Below are 14374 nucleotides of genomic sequence, written 5' to 3' on the forward strand. Positions count from 1 at the left end.
AAGTTTCTCTGTACATCATGAACTGTAACAGGTGGAGGTGTAAACAGACTGCAGCCTACACTTGTGCCAATCACTGAGTTTTGGTCAATCAAATGTAGCCAACTGTTTAAACCATGTTCAAATAAGGCAAATGGCGAGCTGTACCCAATCCAGCTGTTCCAGTACCTCACTTCCATTTTCCTTATGTTACTTTCCTTTTTCTGTCCATAAATCTTCTTCTACCATGTGGCTGTGCTGGAGCCTCTGAGTCTGCTCTGACTCAGGAGGCTGCTTGACTCGTGAATCATTCATTGCTCAATTAAACTCCTTTAATTTGGCTGAAGTTTTTCTTTTATCAGATGGTGTCAGAACGGATTGAGGTAGAGCTTCTAATGACCCCCGTGAGCACTGAGTGACCAAGCGAGGGACCCGCCGGCCTCCTCGTGCCCGTTGCTCTCTCAGGGCAGCTGGGGACGGTGGTAAGATCTCACTCAGATTCCAAAGCTCCATGGATTAGTGTTTTGAGCTCTCCGAGTTTCTTTGAGCAAATTTCTGATGTAAACTGGGTTTGGAAGTCATGACAGAAACTGCACTGTGTGCATAATTGGGTTGGATGCAGTAATTAACTAACTTAGAGGCCTCTTACATCTGACTGGAGCAGAAAAAAAAATGGTGGTAAATGGCAATATTGCAGGGAGTGTAAATCTGGCTTTTGGGAATTTGCAGGGATTTTTGTGTTCTACTCCTTTGTGTCATTTTTCTTGAGCGCTTAGATAGGAAAAATCATTGGCAAAGTTGATCAAGGGTACCTGAGAGAAAGCCAATATTTTAGGTAAAAATGGGATCCTTAATTTCTGAAGAACTGAGTTCCTTCTGGCTTATACATGCATAAGTATTAGACCCCAGAAGCCACAAAGTCTGACAGAAATGGTGAAATCTTACTAAAGATAACTTATAGTGGAATGTTCCAAATGAACAACACTGCACTGAAGTGCGTTTGAAAATGAGGGCTCCCAAATTAGTCTCATCTGGGGATGCCTATTGATAGGCAGAAGCTTCTAAATGGATTTCAGTATTTTTATTTAAAGACTTTATGAAAGTCAAATAAAAAGCTTAAGCGAGTAATTGATTAAAAAAAATTAAATCTGCTAACTTTTGGCCTAGTTGTGATCTCGAGCCAAAGGAAATAGACCGTAGCACCAACTGGCTGACTCTGGGTAAGTAATGGGGTACATTTTACCTGGGTAAAAGATAGGAATGGGTTAGAGGCCCTCCCTTCGGTAAAGTCCCTCTCAGTTAAAAATGGATTTGGTACTATGGGATGTTGACTGCTATTCTCTTGGGATTAATCTACCTTCTACTTTTTCCTGACAGCTGTGGGGGACAGGATTAGGCATGTACAGGCTCACTGGACATGGGGAGCTTTTTCCTTCCCAAAGGGGAAAACTTGAGAGCTGTTGGAACTGCTGGAAAAGATCCCTTCACGACCGACGAGTGGCTGCCTGAACTTTTGATTCAGTATCACTGCAATGGGTGAGTCTTTCTCTGGGTTCCCTGAGTTCCTCACCTTCTCCACTCTGCTGCAGGCAATTCTCTCTTTCTCTCTGTCTCTCTGCAAACCAGTTATTAGAATGGTTAAAAATCACTCTCTCTTGCAAAGTTTTAATTAATGGGCAAAAGTATTCACGAGGCCAGTCTTAAGCTGTAGCGAATCTGGTATACCTTGTGCTATGAATTTGTCTTTCTGTGTCATTCTGTCACAAAGAATGGAACCTTAGGATAGAACGTAGGCTTAGGACCTTGTCCTTTCACAGTGGTAGCCCAGGTTCAGGGTTCAATTCTGGGCCAAGAGAATGAGTCCTTTCTGGTTTGATGTCTGTGTAACTTTGGCCATTTGTTGACTTTCTTCCCCTCCATGAACAATTTCTAGCTTCCTTGTAGAATCTTCCTTTCTCTGATCTACCTTTGGAAAGTCTAGATTTTTTAAAAACTGCTAACCACCTCTTTGAAAATATCTCATACGGTCGCGGTTAAGTCATAACCTTAATTGAGGCTTATTGGTTTCGCCTGTGAGGTCAGTTTTGATAAAGCTTAGAAGCCAGAAATATTCATCGTTTGGCCTGGATAAAGTAGGGTAATAAGAAATTTTAAAGATCGCCATGTTTAAAAGTCAGCTTAATTAAAAGCAGATATCTAAGCCACTCATATATTTAAAAGGTCTTTACGATTTTTTCTCTTCTTGAATCTTCTTTTTCTGGAGAAAAAAGGTTTTTTTTCTTCTCAGTTGGCTGAATTGCTTTTCTCTATTTTGTCTTGCCACTCTTGATGCACACAAGAGAGGACCTAAGAGAACTTCTAACAGCTTGGGACTCCTTGGGGAAAATAGAGGAGGTGCCATAGATCCTGCTTTGGGAAAAACCTCTGTTTTCCTCATGAAACCCCAGGAATTGAAAGCAGATAGATCCCTCTCAAAATCTACGGCTAAATATACTTTTAGGGATGGCTAATGGTAATTATGGGGGACACACAGCTTTTTCCACATTGGGATCAGAAAAGCATGCTCACAGCCAGCTAGAAAGTATGGAAACGCCCCCACCCGAGCTGAGAGAGAAGACTCCCCTGGGGGATGGGCTGATCAGCTTTGGGTTGCTTTGCAATCAAATGCACAGGGAAATCCTTGCACTGTCTTGTTCCACAGCATTTCTCTTTTGGGGATCCAGGAGCCAGTATGATAATAGAACCCTGAATTTTGGGGGATCTGTTTTGCCTTCCAGCTGTGCCTGCTTATTAGACCCTAGAAAATAACTGCGTGCTTTCCTAGCCCTGTTCCTCCAAGGACTCCACCGTGAAGCCAGTAATCCAATTAAGAAACTTAAAAACTGGCAAATGAAAAATCTTACAACTACCGGATCTTCTTCTGTCTTTCTGTGTATTTATATTATTGCACATGTGATGTTTATATATGAAAGAGCTCTGATTAATTGGCTTAAAATAATAAGTGCTTAAATCAAATATTTTGTCAGAAAAGTAAAAAATGTAATGCTTTTTAGTTCACATGACTTCAGTAATCTTTGGGAAATAGAAACAGCTATAAATGTTATTGGTAAAATAAAGACATTTGGTCTAAATTAGGCAAGTCAGATATTAGGTTTACTAAATACTTTAAGGTCATAAACTGCTTTGACTTTTGAAAAGTGTTCGACTGAACTGCTTCAGAGCTATTAGATTCTAAATAATGCCTGGGGACATGTGGAGTTACCCATGCCCCCGGCTATGCTGGAAAGAGTCAGACTTTATCTGCACTTCTGTCTGGTGTTCTAGGTTCCAGACCTGGTACATAATCAGAATCGCTCATTTACCAGGTTTTTCACCAAAAATAAAACTTGCTAAGTGAGGCCGGGTGTGGTGGCTCACACCTATAATCCCAGCACTTTGGGAGGCCGAGGCTGGCAGATCACCTGAGGTCAGGAGTTTGAGACCAGCCTGGCCAACACAGCGAAACCCCGTCTCTACTAAAAATACAAAACTTAGCCAGGAGTGGTGTGAGTGCCTGTAATCCCAGCTGCTCGAAAGGCTGAGGCAGGAGAACTACTTGAACCTGGGAGGTGGAGGTTGCAGTGAGCCAAGATCATGCCACTGCACTCCAGTCTGGGTGACAGAGCAAGACTCCATCTCCAAAAAATAATTAAAAAAAAAAAAGTTGCTAAGTGTTAACATTGTAACATATAATTGAGACTACTGAAGGAACAGTTTGACATTCAGGGGGTATAAAGAAAGTGAAATGTGTTTTTAGTAAAAGATTGTAAGAAGTCATGGGAATGTGGATATTTTTGCCTAGATTAAAGGGTTACAGGATTGTTTTAAGTTAGATAAGGATAAAGCTGAAGGTTTAAGCAAGTTGTGGAAGGTTTGTGAAAAGTTAATCTTGTAAAAGTAACTCTGTGTGTGAACTTATTAATTAAAGTTAAAGGGGTTTTATTCAGTTTTTCCATAAATTACATATTGGAATAAAAGCTCAACAGGGTTTTCTTAGAGCACCGATCTGCTCTTTAACAAAAATTTGTAAAGGGTTATAAAGGGTTTATGAGAATCTCACCTTATGATCAAACTGATTAAGATTAAATAGATTTGTCTATAAGATTTTATTAAAGATTGGGGTTGACATTAATAGTATACTAATTCAAGGGTGAAACTTGGCTTTTTCTCTTGAACAAGATTTTCATGTAATATTAAACGATAACGAAAGATTTTACTTTGCCTTTTGAATAAACTACCAAATAAAGAAGGGAAAAACAAGAGACAGATTGTTTGGAAAGCTAAGTCTTCCCTCTATGAATGAGTGAAGATTTTTCTTTTTAAAACTTTCGAGTTGGTATTTTGACTAAATGAATGATTTATGGTGACCTAGAATTCTATTTCATAATATCAAGTGTTTCAAACCGTTAACATATTTTATAGGTGAAACCACCATTGCTAAATTGTCACTGAGATAGTGAAAGAGATCTGACCTAACCGACTCCATCTTGCTTCTAATCTCCAAGCAGTCCTTTTTCATTCCTGGGTGTAGGCTGAACTATCTTTGGGAGAAACTTCGTTTATAGTTTATAGTTTAAAACAAAGATGGTAACAGTCCTTTCCCAAAACAAACCCCCTTCTTGCCTGGGGACTAGACTGCCCTTATAGGACTAACAAATTAGCCACAGATTAGAGATTATGGTTTAGGAGTTATGCAGCTGGAGGCTACAAGATTCTGACCCTTCCAAAACTGCTCCTAAAATCAGTGCTTGAGATATTTTGCAGACCCTGCACTTGATGGATCAGCTGACACCATCCAGATTGACAAACTGGCTTATCGGGTTGTGGTCCCCACCCAGGAGCTGACCCAGCACAAGAAGACAGCTTCAACTCCCTATGATTTCACCTGGGACCTGACCAACCAGCACTCACAGTTCACTGGCTTCCCCCGACTCACCAAGTTGGTCTTAAAAATTCTGATCCCCAAATGCTCAGGAAGACTGACTTGAGTAATAATAAAATTCTGGTCTCCCACACAGCTGGCTCTGCATGAATTTCTCCTTCTTGATTGCAATTCCCCTGTCTTGATAAATTGGCTTTGTCTAGGCAGTGGGCAAGGTGAACCTACTGGGTGGTTACACAGGCTTCCCAAAATCAAATTTCAGCTTCAAAATTGTCTCTTCTGACCTCTAACTTTGAGATGCTATAGAGGGCCCCTGAAGCCTTTAAAGGAGGTCAACAGGATTATTTGACATGTTAAGTTACATGGGAAGCTCTGTCAAAATAAAAAATAATATTTAACCTTCTTCATGTTATATTTTAGTGAATGATATTAATATATGTTCCAAAATTGTATGGGATTGCTAAAATTCGAATATGTCTGGTATATGCTGTCAATCATAATACTTTATTTTAGACCACAGAAATAACCAAATTTCCTTGTCAAGTGTGCCTTTAATTATGACTATTTAAAGCCATTTCCACAGTTAATTGCTTAATGCTGATGCAGTTTCTGAAAACTTCACAAGCACACGAAATCCTAGAATATGGTGTCTTTTAGGAGTTTCATGAAAGGATGGAAAAGACCCTGAAAATCACTCTTGTACACAGGTTTCTGGTAACTTTAGAATCATATCATTTGGACTGGGTAATAATTCCTGGAACTTTAATGAAAAGACTGACTGGGTTACAAAACTGCTAACCCAAGTAAAACAAAAATTAATTGAATACCAAGAAAATACTTTGCCAGATTTTCACGCTGAATCAGCGAATACCGAAATTGTTTAGATACACAATTTGAATGAACTCCATGGTCTAAGTCAAATTACCTATGTTAACCCATCAGTTATCAGCGTTATGTATCTAAATTGGAGAAGTAACTGGTATTCAAGAAGACATAAGTCCAATGTTAAGCATGGACTCATGGAGAACCAGGACAGTCACCTTGTCCTTTCTGACTCCTTAAAGATTTTATTAAAAGCTCTGCATTCCATGACTCATCATAGAAAAGACAAAATGATCCAAATTAAATATACATTGGCATGATGAATTCTAAATTGCTAAGATAGTTTATGACCAATGTTTGGTTTTTCAAACCTATACTCCTGGGAAGACAATCAAAGCTTCAGGTATGTTTGGCTACCCAATGGGTCATTTAAACATTTATAGAGGGATGGGATTTCATTTAATAGTCATTTTCAGTGCATGTTTTCTGGTTGTATGAAAGCTTTACCATGCAAGAGGACTGATGTTATAATAATAATTATGTCACAGGTAAAAAACCTTTTTATGGTTCACTGAGGACAATCAACTCCTTCACAATCTAGAACCTGAAGAATGGATCTTCTGAGACATCAGAGAAAGACTGCTTTTGCCATCCTTACTGCAATAAAACTTCAGGACCTTGAGCCTTGGGTTCATAATCTCACAACTGAGAAGGGTCCCTCCACACTCTTGGAACTGTACACCCATTGGAACCCTTAAGGTAAAGCTAACCAGGGAAGTTTCTCCCTAAGAAGAAGATGGCACCCTTAATGCAAAAAGCTTTTCCCAGCATCACAGATCAAGACTTCTATTATCATGAGACTCTTATCTTCGTATATTTTTCCCTTGCTTATGCCTGTATGAACAATACAAGTGGAAAAGGGGTCTGTTGTGTGCACTCATGGGGTATACTTTTAGTTATGAAGGATTTTGCAGCCAGCCTTATACATGGATAACTTTATATCTTGACAGATGAAAGATGAAGGCCCAATGTAGGTGAGAAACAGAAACTTTAATGGTACACACTTTGCCTAATAATCAGTCAGAAACAGAACATTGATTCACTCCTCTTAACCCACATTATGGGTTAAAGAGAACATTACCAGGAGAGCTTCACTCTTCTAGAAGGGCATCATTTGTAAGGTCCTTTTTTCCATGGTTTGGAGTAAAAAAGGCAATGATTAGAAATGTTTCCCTCATGATAGGCTCTATAGCAGATTCTACTGTAAAAACCATGGTTACACAGCAGACTTTAAATTCTCTTGTGAAAATTATGCTAAATAATAGAACTGGCTAAACAGAACACTATCTGTGTCGCTGTTGACACTTGTGGCCTATAGAGAAATATATCAAAAGTAGATTACAGAGATTCAGTTGTAAAGGATTAGCAAAGAGACCACTTAATTAAGCAAATCGACTCTTTAGCTCATGCTTTGATCTATTTAATTTTAGGTGGTTTGGTTTATGGGGGTCTTGGGTAAGGAGCATGCTCCAAACTCTTGCTATTATCCCCCTGATAGTTATAATAGTAGTCTCCCCGGTATGCTGTATTCTCTCAAAAGTTTTAAATGTTTGCATGCAGCCATCTCTAAAATGTCAAATGATCTTTCTTCAACTGGAATGACAAGAACTGAAAGAAATGTGTGACCATGAGGACATCGTAACCTATGAATGACCACATTGAGACCAGAAACCCAAACTGATGGTAACTGAAAGTGGCACTAAAGCCCTAAGTTTTGGTCACACTTTCACCTAAGTGAGAACCTGACCAAAAGGAGGAATTTTTAAACAAAATTATGAGAGACCATTGTTTTGGACTGAGCTCACGCACTAGGACCCAAAAGGACCAGACCAAACCAAAATGGAGTCACTTGTGTTAAATGTGATGTAATCAAACTAAGACTTTAAGGAAACACACAGATCCTAGAACAGATCAGGTTTTGTTTTTCTCCTGTAAACAGGACGTTCCAGCATAAGGAGGTAACTTCTACTCAGTCCTTGCTCCTACCTTGCAAAACCCACTGTTCTACCATTTCCCAGTGGGTTTAAAGACCAAATAAGTATATTTACAATGGTTATAGTGACATCAATGACTAAAGTTTTGATCTCTCAAATTTGGGGTGAAATTGTTAAATCAAGTTTAGCCTAAAGCTGCCTCCTTACATATTTTAAGTTCAGCCTAAAGATTTCTCTGCACATGGTGAACTACAACAAGTGGAGATGTAAACAGACTGCAGCCTATTTGTGCCAATCACTGTGCCAATCACTGAGTTTTGGCCAATCAAATGTAGCCAACTGTTCAAACTGTTCAAATAAGGCAAACGCTAAGCTGTCCCCAATCCAGCTCTTTCTGTACCTCACTTCCATTTTCCATATGTCACTTTCCTTTTTCTGTCCATCAGTCTTCTTCCACCCCATGGCTGTGCTGGAGTCTCAGAGTCTACTCTGGCTCAGGAGGCTGTCTGATTCACAAATCATTCATTGCTTAAACCCCTTTACATTTAATTCAGCTGAAGTTTTTTCTTTTATCAGTGGTATGATGAGAATAATCCTCTTCAGATGGGGATGGAGTCACCATGGCACAGAAGTCAATTCCAGGAGGATTTCTTCTTTGAAATATTCATTTATTTAGGAGTGTTTCTATAATGAAGTTACATTCAAGCTGAGTCTTGCTGACAGGTACACATTTCTTAGGTAGAGTGGACAAATAACATGCATAAAATAGGGGAAAGAAGGGATTTTAGGAAGAAACAAATCAGACAAAAGAAAAATGTTTTCAAGCAGTAGGGTGTGTTAGGAGAAGCTTCAAGGATCCGAAGCAGAGAAGTGAGGCTGTGGGTGGGGGCATGAGTCAGATGCTAATAACCTTCCTGAATTGCTAAGGAATTTGAACGTGATCTGATATGATTAATGCTATTAAAGGGTTTTAAACTGTGGACTTGCATAATCGTATTAGATAGAGGACAAACCTGGGGCACGAGAGACCAGTGAGTAAGACTATCCAACAGTTCTGGAGGGACCCAGTGAAGACCCACACTCATTGATAATAGGACCTAAGGGAGAATAGTGACAGGAATGTTTAACTCTTTCCTTACAGCCGGAGGTGAAGTCTCACAAAGTTAATGAGGCTTAAGCTTCCCAGAACCTCAGTTGTTCCGGCCTTTTCCAAGCCCTGGGAGTAGCTCCCAGAATGTCTTCTTAGGGTCATATGTTTTTGTAAAAATGTGCAAAATAAAATATTTTAATTGCCATCAGTTAAATGTCTCTTTCCTCTGAAGTATTCTTTCACTTTAAAAATCAAAGTATCTGTAATTTTGGAAGCAAGTACAATTTTTTGTTGTTATTGCTGTTCATATTGATATTGGAGAATCTCAAATTTTAATTAAACAGTGAGCTTTCCATTTAGTCTCCCCTGTTAATATAATAGGTAGATCTGACACTCACAGTTAGGGGTAGAGGAATTAAGTTGAACGCTATGAAATTTCCATTGTAGTAAGTCAAAACCGGTGGATTCTTGACAATTTCATGAGGTTAAGCTAATATAATTAAACTGTTACTTTTTAAAATAGAAGTTTTGCTTGGCTTAGAGAACCACCACAGACACGCTCTGGAAGCAATGTCAATTTTTGTTTTGTTTTGTGTGTTTGTTAGAGCAAGAATAAGGGTAGTCATCATCTTCCTTCCCCACTGGACACATTTATTTAACATGAGTTGAGAAAGTTGGACTTGCCAAAAATTATTTCTACAACCTTACTATCATTAAAAAGGAAATAAACCCATCAAAAAAAATTGTTGCACTCCAGCCTGTACAAGAGTGTGAGACTCCCTTTCTTAAAAAAAAAAAAAAAAAAAAAAAAAAAAAAAAAAGTTGCATTTCACCTGTGTACTAGGCTCCATGCTTTTCCACGGACAGGGCAGAAAAACAGTGCAGACATGACTCTTACCCAAGGAACTTGCATTCAATTTAAGGTTTTGAAAACATACATTTAAGAAACTTAAAAACTGGCAAATGAAAAATCTTACAACTACTGGACCTTCTTTTGTCTTTCTGTGTATTTACATGTATTGCACATGTGATGTTTACATATGAAAGAGCTCTCATTAATTGGGTTAAAGATGATAAAAACCACAAGGCCTTAAACAGTTATCAAATAACTAATAAATACAAGAAGCACTGCCACATTCCAGCAAAAGAAAGAGAGCTGAAGAGGAAAGCACGCATGTACACACAGAGAACACATGATATCTTTCCCAGCAGCTTGGCCAAATTGGCTGTGTGCACTTAAGCAAGTCCCTTCAGCTTTCCAGGGATGATACTGTTACAGAGGTCTAGGCAGACAGAATAGGGGTGAAATGCAGGTAATTTGCTCAGTCAGAACCAAACACCACTGGAGAAGTGATCATCCATAAAATCTGTCACTGGCGGAGCTACGGGTCCCTGCTAACCCCTGTTCAGTAGTTGAGTGGAGGTGGCCAGACTGAGGCTTTCCACAGAACATTTGTAGGGTGAGAGCGGACACTGGCAATTAACTCGCAGTAAGTACCACCTTCATTTCAGGCATGATACTAGGAACTCACCCTCACAAGGACTCAGTGCCCTCACAGTGACTCTTTTTATTATAGAGGGAAATTCAAATTCAAAGTTTCAGTAGTTTTTCCAAAAATTAGCTAGTCAGCTTTTATTTATTTATTTATTTTTATTTTTATTTTATTTTTATTTTTGAGACGGAGTCTTGCTCTGTCCCCAGGCTGGAGTGCAGTGGCACGATCTCAGCTCACTGCAACCTCCTGCTCCCAGGTTCAAGCGATTCTCCTGCCCGGCCCTAGTCAGCTTTTAGAAGTAGCATTTATGCCAGGGACATCTGATTTCAAAAGAGGGAGGAAACTTATACACATGAATATACACACAGACACACACACACAATCCATATTATTCTATTTTAACTCTCAGGTTGCTCAAGTTAATAAACCACTGATTACCAGTAATATTATAGCACCCAAATTACAACTAATAGAAAGACACTGGTTCAGAATGTTTGTTGTCACGGAACTTTCCATTCCTTGATGGAAAAAATGCTGTCTAGACTTTCATTCATTTCATCATATTCCAATATTATTTTTATCATGGGACCAATACAGGATGATCTGCTAAAAGGATTTCACTAAATCTCTCAGTTGGATGATTTGGGGCAAGTGATTTTTACCTCCTGGATATTTTTGAGGTTCTAGCCTTGACAATCCCCAGTTATCTTTCACATCTAAACATTTCTGAAATCTAAATTCTAAATTATTAAAATACATTAAGTATCTAATAATAGAAATGTATGATATTAATTCTTATTTTTAAAAATTATTTGGTTTAATAATACCAAACTGAAGCGAAGGATCCTGATACACTACTCTGTAAAATGAAGCAAACTATTCAAGCCTTCTTATTGTACTTCAGTTTCTACCATACTTTACCCCCACGTCTCCCCACCCCACCCCCATCATTGCTAAGGCACATAATCATCTACTAGAACATTTGTTTCATGTTTGTGGTGCTTGCCCTTTTTTCAGGACCCTGTTGTGTCACTTAGGATAGTGATAACAAACAAGCCCCAAATTTAAATGATGAATGCAATAAAACTTTATTTCTAGCTTTAAAAACCCGATGTGTTCATTGGTGGTTGGAAGTGGCTTCCACGCAGTGACTCAGGGACCCACTGTCTTTCCATCTGTGGCGCTGGCTCCTCCTCCAGCCTCAGAATCCTCTACATTCAGGTAGTGGACTAGCAGAGTGGGAAAGGATCGCCAGTTGTCTAAGCATCTGGGCCTGGAATCAACACTCACCCCTTATCCATCCATGGCTCCACCGAGAGAGAAACAGCTGGGAAAGACCGCCTCTGCCTGGGCAGGCGATTTCCAGCAAAACTGCGCAGCACAGCAGGAGAAAGCCAGCCACTCCATTCATTTGTCAGAAAGGTGAATGGCCTTGTCCTGGTGTAGGAGCAGCAGACCAGGATGTAGAGGCCTCAGGGTTCCCAAGTCCCCACTGCTTGCCACTCCCCAGAGTTGTCCCCTCACACTGACACCTTTAAGACCTGGCCATCACAGGGCTCCTGGCCTTGGGCAACACTGAATTGAAATTTCTAGATTGAAGGTGCACCTTCCTATTTTGATAGGTAATTGTCAGGTTGCTCCTGCCCCAAAGGAGTTGTACCTATTGTCGTTGTCTGAGATTGTGGCCTCACTTCCTCCCTAATGCTGGATATTTTAGCACTGCTTTAAATTGTGTTGCTATGGTACCAGCAAGGCTGAGCTGGCTCCAGCCCCCATTTGCTGACCAATCAGAACCCCTCTCCTCTAAATCCTCTATTCACAGCCTCAGCCCCTTCTGTGGGTTTTTCTTGCATGCTTAGATTCAGTCGTGCGTTAAGGATAGTTACCTTTTCCTATCAAAAATATTTCAAATATTTTCTCCCAGCCTAGGGCTGGCTGTTGCATTGTTTATAGTGATTTCATCCCATAAACGTTTGAAATACTTAAGAATTATTTAATTTTATCACATAGACCTTTGAAATTCTTACAGCTGAAATTAAGAATCTCTTAACCCCTCCATCCTTCTGTGCTTTTTGCTTAGGACGGTTCTGCCGGCTGCAGTGTGGTAGTGCTACTGTGCCTTAGGCTGTGTCTAACATAGGTATTTTCAAAGCAGTATTTCTTCGTGTTCAGCGTATGCACAGCAGTTCCAGAACCATACTGGTTTTGCAAAAAATTTTTAAATGGAATTGCTTGATCATAGGCACGTTTAGGAAATCCTGACAATCTCCCTCCCTGATCAAGTTTTACGGTTTCTAGGAAATTGCTTTTCTCCACATGCTTGCCGGTACCTGACATTTCCACATTTTTGCTTGTTGGCCAAATGCTGGCTGTGAATCAGTGAGGCTGAGATCTTTCTCAAATGCCTTTTAGCCATAGGCTTCCTCTCCATGAAGGGCCTGGTCTCATTAAGTTCTCACTTTTATATCGCAGTGTTTGTCTTATTATCATTCATGTGTAGTTTCTGATCTATTTAATATCAGTCTCTTTTTTTTTTTCTTTTATGGGTTTTACATGTTTATCTGCCATTCAGCAGTTTGGTTTTTTATTTTTTATTTTTTTTGGCCGTGGAAGTGTTGTTACCATAGTGCAATTACTGGGTTCTTCCCATATGATTTTGGGTGTTTTGTTTTTATTTTTGTTTTAATAATGTAAGGCCATCCCTAAACAAGATTTTTTTTTTTTTTTAAGTTCAGGGATACATATGCAGGATGCGCAGGTGTCTTACATAGGTAAACTTGTGTCATGGGCGGTTGTTGTACGGATTATTTCATCTCCCAGGTACTAAGCCTAGTACTCATTATTTTTGCTGATCCTCTCCCTCCTCCCCGCTCCACCCTCCCATAGATCCCAGTGTGTGTCGTTTCCCTCTATGTGTCCGTGTGTTCTCATCATTTAGCTCCCACTTACAAGTGAGAACACGCGGTGTTTGGTTTTCTGTTTCCTGCGTTAGTTCGCTAAGGAGAAAGAACTCCAGCTCCAATCACGTCCCTGCAAAGAGCATGCTCTCTGAACAAGATCTTAAAGCCCGCAGTTTCGGAAGGCCTTTCGCTCCAAAACATGTCCTATGGGTTATTCGGGGTTTCATCCATTCGGGCTTGGTTCACGAAATTAGAATTAATCTAAATGCAAAATTTCAGTTAAAATGGCCTGAATGGCAGAATGGGGTCTAATGACAGGCTCCGCTCGGCGCCCGCCCGGGAACCGAGACCCGGAGCCAGGCCCGCGCGGCTCGGTTCTTCAGCCCCTCTATTTTCAACCATTCAAACCGTGCTCTTCCCAAATCGCACGGAGGAGTTTTCTGGAAACTGAGGCCGGGCTGCAGTTTCCTAGGGACCAGGGCCTGAGGAGGTCTGGTGCCGCCTCCCGCGAGCCGGGGTGCGAGGGGTTGGGGGCCTCCGGGCACAGCGCTGCTGAAGAACCCTGCAGTGCCAGCAGCCACAGCGCCTAGCCCTGCCTCCGCCTTTGGAGAACGAGCACAGCTCTATCAGCAAGAAGTCAGCGCCGAAAGCCCGCGCAGGCGCAGGCAGGGATTTGTTGTCGGAGGCGGGGCAGAACGCGGAAGGCAAGGGCAGGCGGAAATGATTCAATTGGTTTAGAATTCAGCAGTTTCTCGTCATCTCCCACATGGTCTAGCGGTTAGGATTCCTGGTTTTCACCCAGGCGGCCCGGGTTCGACTCCCGGTGTGGGAATGATTGGTGTTTTTTGGAACGCACAGTGAAACTCGTAAATTTATAAGCCTTAGCAAGAAGCTTAAAAACACGACTGTGAAAAGCTATATAAGCCTTAAGGATTTGTGGAGACCTGAAAACTCACCTCGTAGTTCACAACCCCTGCAAAACGGGCTGTGTAATCAGCATTGCTGTGTTTGCATACCAAATTTTCACAACAAATAATGATAATATTTAGGGGTCAAATCTTACAAAGGAATTCTTACATTCTAGGCAATTCACTGTTCTCTATGCCCCCAGTGAGTGCTTCCGGCCGGCAGATAGCGAGATGGTGAACAGGATGGAGGGACAAGAAGGAGCATGG

At 40.5% G+C, this 14374-nt stretch overlaps 1 long non-coding RNA gene and 1 other non-coding gene across 6 annotated transcripts; both read left to right on the forward strand.

Annotated features, from left to right (window-relative positions):
- Positions 1-319: 319 nt before the first annotated feature.
- LOC112129081 (uncharacterized) lies at positions 320-9011 on the forward strand. 5 transcript variants are annotated; one of them, XR_008513502.2, is made up of 5 exons: positions 328-458; positions 1144-1196; positions 1354-1512; positions 4780-4954; positions 6268-9011. It is a non-coding gene; the product is annotated as an uncharacterized LOC112129081 (long non-coding RNA). The 5 variants fall into 5 exon arrangements; XR_010137123.1 differs by having other exon boundaries at positions 337-458; positions 4761-4954; XR_002911507.3 differs by lacking the exon at positions 6268-9011 and having other exon boundaries at positions 320-458; positions 4780-5030.
- Positions 9012-13959: 4948 nt separating this feature from the next.
- On the forward strand, positions 13960-14031 carry TRNAE-UUC (transfer RNA glutamic acid (anticodon UUC)). The gene has a single exon. It is a non-coding gene; the product is annotated as a tRNA-Glu (tRNA).
- Positions 14032-14374: the final 343 nt, after the last annotated feature.

The sequence above is a fragment of the Pongo abelii genome, chromosome 16, assembly GCF_028885655.2.
Source record: "Pongo abelii isolate AG06213 chromosome 16, NHGRI_mPonAbe1-v2.0_pri, whole genome shotgun sequence".
NCBI classification, from domain to species: domain Eukaryota; kingdom Metazoa; phylum Chordata; class Mammalia; order Primates; family Hominidae; genus Pongo; species Pongo abelii.